The sequence below is a fragment of the Cydia amplana genome, chromosome 8 (genome assembly GCF_948474715.1).
Source record: "Cydia amplana chromosome 8, ilCydAmpl1.1, whole genome shotgun sequence".
NCBI lineage: Eukaryota > Metazoa > Arthropoda > Insecta > Lepidoptera > Tortricidae > Cydia > Cydia amplana.
In genome coordinates, this window is record NC_086076.1 from 9,224,333 (window position 1) to 9,235,713 (window position 11,381).

An 11,381-nucleotide genomic window follows, 5' to 3' on the forward strand; every position below is an offset into this window, starting at 1 on the left:
TGATTTGACTAGTAGTCAAATACCCTATTATGCCAATAAATTGGTAAAATAAAATCTAGAAAAAAAATGTTTAGGGTACATCCCTTGCACGTAAAGTGGGAATATTTTTTTGCGCTTTCACTGTTCCTATAAAGTAGAAGCCAAGGCCAGACCGAGAGCATGTCGGGCCACGCTCAGTGTAGGGTTAAATTCCGTAGGTACTATACTAACTCGTCCGTCACAATCAACTAGAAGTTTTTAGTTTACTGCATTGTCGGCATGATTGATTGATTTATATATCCAAGCCAATTTGCAGCTTTCTAGCCATTTTCTAGCACTAACGGTCACCGAACAAAGCCCCGGCGGACGGACGGACATGCAGATGGACGGAACTATACCTATAAGGGTTTCTAGTTGACTTCGGAACCCTAAAACGAACATTAAAGAAAGAAAGTTTAAATTGTATACCACGTACTAATACATTTCAAAAATATAGGGTAAATCGTTTATTACTGGTCACCTTCTAATAACTCGACACATTATACTAAAATTGCTAAAATAACCTGTTTATTTATTTACACAATTCAAGAACTAAATAACATTAGTTCTGAAATTTTACTTGGATTGTGAGTAATACACAGAGGGCCCGATTCGGATGTTGAACTAGATATTTATTAGATAGGTATCTATTAGACATCACCAAGGTACGACAACGATATTTTTAAGATCTAGCCTGTCAAATTTGCTACTCTTGAACGATTTTCATAATGTCTAAAACGTCTCGTTATGTATTTTTAGATCACAAAACGATTTTGAAACGATCTTAAAACGATAATTTAACGTAAAAGTGACATTGGTTGCCCGAATTGAGCTGCAAAAGATATCTAGTTGAAATCTAAACTAGTTGGTATCTAGTACATATCGTATAGTTCTCTTCTCTAGAATGGATCTTGTTTTCCGAATACCGCGGAGAGTCGTTTTAGTATAATATGTCCAATTATTGAAAGGTACCGATACGATTTACCCTACACGTGTAGTGTATCTAACTAAGTAGGTATGTATAATGGTATGGTATGTAGGTCTATATTTATTTAATAATATTTACTTTTGATGTTATCTGTGAGTGTCACGCATATAGTTGTGTAGGAAATATGTAATAAAAACCTACAATACACGCCAATATTGTTTGTTCTATACACAATGTTTCTATCAACACCACACGTTGTTATTTTTATCTGCGTATTTTCACTGTGCCATAGTTTCCTGGGTAAAATACTGGTTAGTATTTTGTGACTACTTCCTTTTAAAAAAACCATTTTTTTCATAATTCAATTATTCATAGACTAATACTTATATAGCTGGTCAACCAAATCTTGTCAGTAAAAAAAGGCGCGAAATTCAAATTTTCTATTATTTTATTATTTTAATTTTTTTTTTTTTTATATTTTCTATATACTAAATTTTCCGAATTTGCCGCCTTTTTCTACTGTCAAGATCTGGTTGACCAAGTATATTATAAAATGTTTTTCTGTACAGCTACAGAGTGGATCGCGAGGTACTCATGTAGAACATATTTACTTTTTAAGTATAGGACGTTCAAATACTAAAAAACTCCAAAATCGAAGGCCAATAATATATTAAATTATTTTTTTATGATTTTGGTATTAGTCCATCTTACAGTTGTTCAGTATAACTTACAGATTTAACTCGCAAACATTATTTTGTAATTAATACTAATAAAAAAAATCCTGATTTAGGGCCCAGGAATCTTTATTTTCCAGTCATTTGAACACTGTGACCCACCAGTTACAGAAGTCGATTTGTGGTTAACGCAAAGAAAATTTAACCGGACCACCAATGTTCTAGATATGACATTATCTACACCATGGCCACTTAGTGACGATATCATAGTAAGTATTTTTGGCATTTTTGGAACTTATTCGATACTGAAAAAAGTGGCAAATAGATTCCAATTATTGATATTATTTAGGTTTAATGTACTTAACCTACCTACCTAGTTTAAAAATACCTACAGTGGTTTTCTACCAAACAGCAGTACGTTAGACTTAGAGTCTGTTCGGAAAGAGAAGAGTCGTGAAATGTATTGGGCCCCATACATTCCACGACTCTTCTCTTTCCGCACAGACTATTCGCTTCCGGTTTTTATTTTATCCTATCCTATGTAGATGGAGATACAAACGGCGACTAAGAAAGACGGCGGATACAAGCCGGGCTCATTCTATCTGAAAGGCCCGTTTTGCCACACGCTGAAAACTCTGGTAGGAGACGTATACAATGCCATCATTGAAGCCGCTGGGGTGGAAGATTGCCCTTTACCAGTAAGTATTTTGTATATGGCATTATGCAAACCCAATTGACATAGAAGACAATTTTTTTACTTAAGGAAATGGCTTGCTAAACTAAAGTGATTATCAGAAAACATTAGAAATTTAAATAACGTGATTCGGTCATGAAATGGATATACCCGAACACGGATCTATTATAAAAAGGCGCACTCATTTGTTTTCCCATTTTTTCTCTCGGTTCCCAATATCAAGCTACCCCAGTGTTCATGTCGTAGTCAGATTGTATAATCCGCCGTATAACATTACGGCTAGCCGTTTTACAAAACAGGGGCGTTTTGAAATGCGGCGGTTCGACGATTAGCCGGATTGTCATTGCGATACGTTCTTCAATAAGGCGGCCTACGTTTAGCCGCATCGTATCTACTATTTATATTGTAGAGTGACCAGTTCTTTCGGTCGTCTACGACTAGTTGACAATGTTTGAAATTTAAGCTACCTAACGAACCTAACCTACTTACTACGCTTTTTTCCCCAAAGTGTAATGTTTTCACTGACGTCTCACTAAATCAATAGGTAGGTAGGTTAGGTTCGTTAGGAAGCTTCAGATACCCGAAGGGCAAACCGCTCAGAAATAGGAGCCCCGCGAAGCGGGGCTCCGTCTAGTTAAGTTGCGAAGGAAATGTTTTTTGAAAAGAAACAGTCCGACGAACTCCAGATTTGATGGACACCCCAGCGTTTTGCATAGTTTGTTGTTGTTATGCCATGTATATATTGCCTCTATTTAAAATACAGAAAAAGTGCATAAGAGCAATGTCTTTCTTAAAACAAAGAGATTCATGCAGAGCTCACTTTGTCAAATTAGGCATATTGACGCTGACCTCAACCTACATCTTAGAGTCCTGCATATTTATTCAGGAACATATGGAACTATTTAAAAGTCACACATGCCAATTTCCTAGGAAAGCCAAAAACGTATTTAATATTCTACCCGATCACATTCCGAAAACTAGTTTTTATGACAATTCTTTTTTTGTTATGGGACAATCACTTATCGAACGAAATAAAAGGCTTACCAACACCTTCATTTAAACGACACCTAAAGGAATTACTTGTAAGAAAAAGTTATTATGACATAAAAGAATTTTTTGATGATAATTTTGACATTTAAATTTAATAATAAGAAATTGGGATCTCGGTTGTGATATGTAATTAGTAAATTAATAATTATTGTAATTGTTGATATAAATTAATAATTATTGTCGGTTTTTGTTATGTTTTGATTATGTTATGTTAGTTTAATTTTTTAATAATGCATGTAGTTTAAGAATATTGTACGCCTTAAAGGCAGGTTATAATGGACATTAAGTATTTTAGAACATCTGTATTACCTACATATAACTCACAATAAAGAAATTGAATTGAATTGAATTGAATATGTCAGGCAGCGCCACGAGTGTTAAAAATGGGAACTAAAAACTGTCAAAGCGGCGGCTAATGACTCGCTGTATTACATTACGGCTAGCCGTGTTGAAGAACGTATGGCGCCGAGTATATTCCGGCGGATTTTCATTCAGCCGCACTCAATCCGGCTAATCGTCGAACCGCCGCATTTCAAAACGCCCCCGTTTTGTAAAACGGATATAGTATGGCTCTTCTGAGGTGAACTTTTCGCTTCGAACCTTAATCTTTCAAACAAAGGCCATTGTCTCTATTATCGCAAAACCGCTTGCTCCCGACTTAGCACGTGCCAGTACAACATTCATATTGAAAAACAACCGGTATCGTCATAGTATTAAGGTTCAAATTTAATCTCACTGATATTCTAGATATTACGTTTTGGTAGTGTAGGACGATAGACCGCCCCGAAGCGATACGGCACTCATATTATTTTGATACTTAGTGTGGTGTTAAAAATGAAACCCGGTTATTTATGATAAAGCGTTGTATATTTGTTATATAACAAAATCTAAGGTAACAATGTAAATTTAAGATTAATAAGTTTAACATAGGTATAATCAACATTTTTCCGTGTAGGTATATAAACAGTTATACGTACTACTAGATAAAATTGTGTAAAATAAAAAAATCAGATATAATCAATTTCTTTCTTATATTATAACCGACCTTTCTTCTGACCGTTGACACGTGACGTTTTGTTAGAAAAGCTGTACGCTTCAAAGCTCCACGTTTGCCTTATCAGTGTTTTTATTGTCACTATGCGTCGGCATCACATCAGAGGTGCTAATTTCACAGTATCGTTATTTTAAAGATAAGAAAAAATAACAATGCTTGCAGCTGCACCTTTGTAAATTATTACATTTACCACCGCAAGCTAATAATTTAAATAAAACAATATAATAAATAACCACGTTTCATTTTTAACACCACACTAAGTATCAAAATAATATGAGGGCCGTATCGCTTCGGGGCGGTTTATCGTCCTACACTACCAAAACGTAATATCTAGACTATCAGTGACATTAAATTTGAACCTTAATACTATGACGATACCGGTTGTTTTTCAATATGAATGTTGTACTGGCACGTGCTAAGTCGGGAGCAAGCGGTTTTGCGATAATAGAGACAATGGCCTTTGTTTGAAAGATTAAGGTTCGAAGCGAAAAGTTCACCTCAGAAGAGCCGTACTATAGCCGTAATGTAATACGGCGGATTATACGATCCGACTGCGACATATATACCCGAACACGGATCTATTATAAAAAGGCGCACTCACTTGTTTTCCCATTTTTTCTCTCGGTTCCCAATATCAAGCTACCCCAGTGTTCACATCACATTTACTGTATTGGAAGTCCTGTAATATTGTACCTAAACGTACCTAAATTATTTTTGACTTTTTAGGGCACTATTGAAACAAAAGGTTTCCACTTGGACAGTGACAAATTAAATGATCAAATTTTGTATGGAGAGTACAGAGCACAAGTTAATTTCTTCGTCGAAGAAAAATTAAGAGGGTGCTATATGATGTATATGAATTTAGTACCTAAAGAAGATTAGATTTAATTGTTTTTACTAGACCTACCTACGTACAGTCACCTGCAATAATATGTTACACTTCGAAGGCCGTAAAAATATGTGACACGCCCTTATGGCTCTACAAAAAAGATCGTGTCAGATATTTTTGCGGCCTTTGTTATGTAGGTAGGTACCTAACATATTATCATTGCAGGTGACTGTACCTATGTAAAATTAGCTACAGTTGTTTATTTGTTTTGCAATAAATTAATGTTTTATTTTCCTCGAATGTCCAATTCTTTTAGGTTCAGTGGACGTCAAAGTTTTGGTATTTTTATCCTTTAATTATACAAAGTAAATGTTGCAAACGTGCACATCAATCATTGTCGTTGGTTTTTTAATAATTCTCACTATGAATACTTGCATAATTTTACGACGCACGACGATGGAAAATTACTTCCTGAGATAAAGATAATGCGAAATGGAACGATTGGCATTTGAAGACCCGTAAAGCGTTATGGCTTATGGGTGTGAGGAAACGTTGGGTCATGATGGGCCCATTATATACTGTCATCCTGTTATCAATATGTTATTTGCATCTAATGGCCGACATAAGACACATATGTACCTATTATATATAGCGCAATAACTCACCCACATCTTTCAATTCTGTGATCTTACCGCCTGTTAGTATTTAATTAATAGGGTATTTGACTCTTAATTAAAAAAGTACATTATTTTACACCCTGCATGAAATAAAGCACCAGAAGATTAAGATAAACGTAGACAGCAGTTATTTTTAGACACAAATTCTATTTTGAAACACGTATAAAACTACAAAGAGTAGGTTTATTTGATTGTGACGTCACATGCTAGTGTTTCATATAAATTCCATAGAAGCAAAATCGTTTTGACAGTTCGAAACTGATTTGACTAGTTGTTAAATAGCCTATACTATTAATGTGAACGTCAGTTTTGATTTTTTTATCGTGAAGATACTAAGTGCCAGTTGCACCATCCGCACTTGACAGACTGATCAACGTCACCCGGCTAGAGATGGGTAGGGGTGAGTAAATACTGAGTATTTACTGAAAGCACCCGATAAATACCCGTATTTACTCATTTAAGTGGGTAAAAACGATTGCTAATAATTAATAAAATATTCAAAAAGTGAGATTTAAGAACAAAATTGTATTTTATTGAAGAAAGCTAACGTGTGTTAACAATACCTATCTATAAAATAAAAAGCATATAGGACGCTTAATTTTGGAAAAAAGGTACATGATTATCAGTGAGTGGCAAATTGTGATAATGCATAGTTAACAATTTTGTTTTAAATAAGAATATATTTACTTTAAAAATATGGTACTTAAATTCTATCGATGTTCTAGACTAGATAACTGCATGTCGCGCAAAAGTGTGGGTTTACGCGGCACTTACGACCTTTTAGTAAGGGTTTGTTAAAGAAAACTCAAAAATGGCTCAACCGATGATTTTCAAAATATAGTTTTTTGTACTCTATTATGCGACTAATCTCCCGATATGTTTTTATATTTTTTCTGAACTTTGGTTCGAAAGTTATAGAGAGATAAACATTATTTTGGCCTTTCGAAACGGATTTTTTCCAAAAATATTCAATTTATCCAAAGTAAGTTCTTAGAAACATTCCAGTTATTTTTAAAGACCCATTTAATGATGTGCAACACGTTGGTGGTTTCTGATTTTTTTTTTGTGACGATTAGTTACATGTATGGAGTGCCCCTCTTAAAAATACATTTCTTACAATTTTGAGTACATAATCCAGTAGCGGTTTACAAAATACACCTGTATTTCAAATTTATATGCCCCTTTCAGCACTCTAAATAGTTTATACCCACCAATTTGGATACAAAAGAGTAAATACGGGTATATTGAGTAAATACTGAGTATTTACTCGATATTTACCCGTGAGTATTTACTCACTACCCATCTCTACACCCGGCGCGCCGCGGCGGTTTACTATGAAACTTTCCATATAATAAAATTAAGCGAACTCTTGTTTGGTGCAACCGACCCTTAGTGTTCTGATACATAACGTAGGAAAGCTCCCAACAAGGTGGGTCGAAGATTCAAGAACGCTGGAAAGCGTTGGGTTAGAGCAGCGGATAATAAAACATGTATGTTATAACTAATATTGAAATCGAATTGATATCATATTTTAAGTAACGGAATACGCCCCTAGGAATGCTAACAGCTCATTGTTTGTATCGCCGTAAACATGAATTCCGTAGAGGGAAGACTAGGTTGTAATACAAGCAAATAGTCATACAACAGTCAGCAGCAGTACCTAATAGGTAGGTGAGCGACGAGGTATTCAAAATGATGTTAACACGCACTTGTTGACTTGACAATAAAGATGTGCCAAATAATTGACAATAAAGATGTGCCAAATAATTGACAATAAATTCAAATTCAAAATTATTTATTTCATGTGATTTACACACAACATATACGCATTAGAATTGACACAATCTATACATATAATAAAGCTGAAGAGGGTCGAAAGTCTGTACATGGAAGATATTCGAAAAAAAGTTGGTTGGGGATACTTAGAATCGATAACAGAACACGTTCCAACAGTTTTTAGAATTTTTGTCTGTTTGTCTGTTTATCTGTTTATCTGTTTATCTGTTTGTCTGTTTATTTGACCGCGCATCACGTGAAAACGGCTGAACGGATTTTGATGCAAACTTTACTAATCTGTCAAGAAACTCTCTGGCCCTATTTTAGGCTAGAAAAATTCAACCCCTAAAAGGGGGGGTGGCCACTACACTCAATTAAGTTATGTTTGCACCTGAATCTTATGGCGCTAACTTAAGAAAGTGGTGCACACTTTTTTTTTGTGAATGTACTTTGTAAAAAAAACAACATTTTTCTTAGTCAATGTCAAACGTCTTTGCAAATACATATTAAATCACATTTATAGACGGGTCTATCGCGGGTTTATTGACAATAATTAACATTATGTGAAGTGGGTGGTTTGAAAATATGATGTCTACCCCAAACTTTTTCATACACTTTTCGTCGGGTAGTTGCACAAATCTCTGTTTTGACATTTTGTTGGGACATCAGTTAGCCGCGACCATGACCAGTGAAACCTGTGTCGAAACGTCGGTAAATAAAGGTAATAAAATAAATTTCGAGATAGGCCCGTCTATAAATGTGAGTTAATATGTGTTCGAAACGCGAAAGTTTTTAAATAGGTATTAAGTAATTGTAAATGTCGAACAATTTGGGACTTGCATTTTAAACGCGTTACCATACCTATCCGAAAAAAACGAATTTTTCGCGAAATTCTCGCAACGTATTGAGGTTACAAGGTAGCACGGTCTCAGGAATCTGAGGAAGAATCGGAGACGTTCACGCAGTGCGAAGAACGGTTGACCGCTCAGCGGATTCGCACGACAGACGCGCTTGACGGTAAGTACTGCGGTGCATCAGCGGGTACTGGAGAGCCCAGCACACACATTAACCTACATTAATACTATTGTTCTGTGTTTAAGCACTGACAGCCGGGACGCTTCGGGCCTTCCTCCCTACGCGGAGCTCGGCCTTCGGCCTTCGCACTTAGACAGTTATACTATTGTTCTGTGATTAAGCACTGACATCCAGGACGCTTCGGGCCTTCGGCCCTACGCGGAGCTCGGCCTTCGGCTTTCGCATTAGATATCCACACCAAAATTCAACCATTGCGGCGGTGTCCCTGACATAGCCTCTCTCAAAAAATTCGCGCTCGCTACGCTCGCGTTTTTAACTTTTAAGGTTAAGCCTACTTTGATATAGGTGGCATTCTGGCCACCCTACCGAGCGACTACTACTACGACGGACACTTCGGGCCTTCGGCTCTAAGCGGAGCTCGGCCTTCGGCTTTCGCATTTAGACACTGATACCATTGTTCTGTGATTAAGCACTGACATCCTGGACGCTTCGGGCCTTCGGCCCTACATGGAGCTCGGCCTTCGGCTTTCGCATTAGATATCCACACCAAAATTTCACGTAAACCACTGCGACTATGTCCCTGACATAGCCTCTCTAATTTTTTTTCTATCAAAAAAAAATCGCGCTCGCTACGCTCGCGTTTTTAATACAATTTTAAAGGTTAAGCCTAATCTGATAAAGATGGCATTCTGGGCACCCTACCGAGCGACTACTACTACGACTTAAGCACTGACATCTTGGACGCTTCGGGCCTTTGGCCCTACGCGGAGCTCGGCCTTCGGCTTTCGCATTAGATATCCACACCAAAATTTCACGTAAACCACTGCGGCTATGTCCCTGACATAGCCTCTCTAATTTTTTTTCTATCAAAAAAAATTCGCGCTCGCTACGCTCGCGTTTTTAATACGATTTTAAAGGTTAAGCCTAATTTGATAAAGGTGGCATTCTGGGCACCCTATCGAGCGACTACTACTACGACTTAAACACTTACATCCTGGACGCTTCGGGCCTTTGGCCCTACGCGGAGCTCGGCCTTCGGCCTTCGCATTTAGACACTGATACTATTGTTCTGTGCTTAAGTACTGACAGCCTGGACGCTTCGGGCCTTCGGCCCTACATGGAGCTCGGCCTTCGGCTTTCGCATTAGATATCCACACCAACGTTTCACGTAAACCATTGCGGCTGTGTCCCTGACAACATTACTCCCATCTCTCAATTTTTTTTCTATCAAAAAAAATTCGCGCTCGCTGCGCTCGCGTTTTTAATACGATTTTAAGGGTTAAGCCCTACTTTAATAAAGATGGCATTCTGGGCACCCTACCAAGCGACTACGACTTAGGCCAATTTATAATTAAACATTTTTTTACACTGTTAAAAGTAATCCCCGGTACATACATATATGTAGATATTTAGTTGTGCATACATAAACATAACTGTAAATAAAGTGTAAATACTCGGCCTCAAGTTTTTGATATTTATAATATTCTCCTTTCCTGTAATCTTACTTCTAACTAATATAATATTAGACCTAAATTCGAAAGTTTGTTAGGAAGTATGGATTTCTATGTGTATAAATCTTAATTTTTCATGCTCAGAATGATTTGACTGGAGGACAGAATTGGATGATATTTGCTATGGACATGTTTTGGATAGGTACACTCAAGAACGTAAAAATACAAAAGTAGTACTGTATTGTCAGTTATACAACTTTTTTTTTTTTTTTAAGAGGGGAAATGCTTTAAGCATACCACCCGGCGCGGGGACGGGCCGGGATGGTTATGTGGGACTCCCTGTTGTGAGCTAATGAGACCCCAGGTTTACCCACTAAAACCCCTCTGTTGCCGCCTCGCTGCTATAAGGCGAGGTCCCAGGAACGCCGAAGTACTCTTCCGCAACCTCGCCAGCGACCGTCCGGACTCGGACCCGACTCTTGGGGAAATCACCCCTTCACTTCATTGGGCGCGTTGGCTACACATCGCGCCCGCCCACGCAGGGGTCCGTTATACACCTACTATAACTCTGTGTCGTTTAAATCACGTCTAATATTGGAATAAGGGCGAAAAAAACTATTGGTTTTGGAGTGTAGTTTTGTTTAGTGGTAAGTACCTACCTAATTGTAAAATATTTTATCTGGACTTCAGTCCGCTAATCGTATCCATCTGTCAACTTTACTTCAAGTTCCGCCTCCAGGGGAGAGAAAGAGAAATTAGGGATGAATTAGCTTACTGACACAGACCGAATTCCACGCGGGCGGAGCCGCGGGCACAGCTAGTAAAGAATAAAGATGTGCCAAATAATTGTGTGTGTTTGAGTGCTGGTCGACACTAGGCAGTCGGTTCAAACATTTGCTGATACTGCGTCCGTACCATGTATCTGTCATCATCGTTTTCTTCTATCTGATGAGGTTATCATATTATCCCTCAGATGAAGATCGGCATGCCACTTAGGCGTGTGAGCAAGCCAGCGCTATGCACATGGATAGCGATGTCTCGCTTTCACACTGGAGCACCGTGCGGATCCGCATCCAGCGCGACCCAGTTGTTAGCATTTAGCATTTGCCTGTGGTATGAAAAACTATGAAAGGAAATAAGTAATTATCCGTCTGTTTCTTTAAATATGCTAATTAAAAAATTCACGTCACCGTGT

At 37.6% G+C, this 11,381-nt stretch overlaps 1 long non-coding RNA gene across 1 annotated transcript; it reads left to right on the forward strand.

Moving 5' to 3' along the window:
- Nucleotides 1–1,181: 1,181 nt before the first annotated feature.
- On the forward strand, nucleotides 1,182–5,288 carry LOC134650543 (uncharacterized). Its single transcript, XR_010097047.1, has 4 exons — nucleotides 1,182–1,257; nucleotides 1,737–1,889; nucleotides 2,166–2,318; nucleotides 5,145–5,288. It is a non-coding gene; the product is annotated as an uncharacterized LOC134650543 (long non-coding RNA).
- Nucleotides 5,289–11,381: the final 6,093 nt, after the last annotated feature.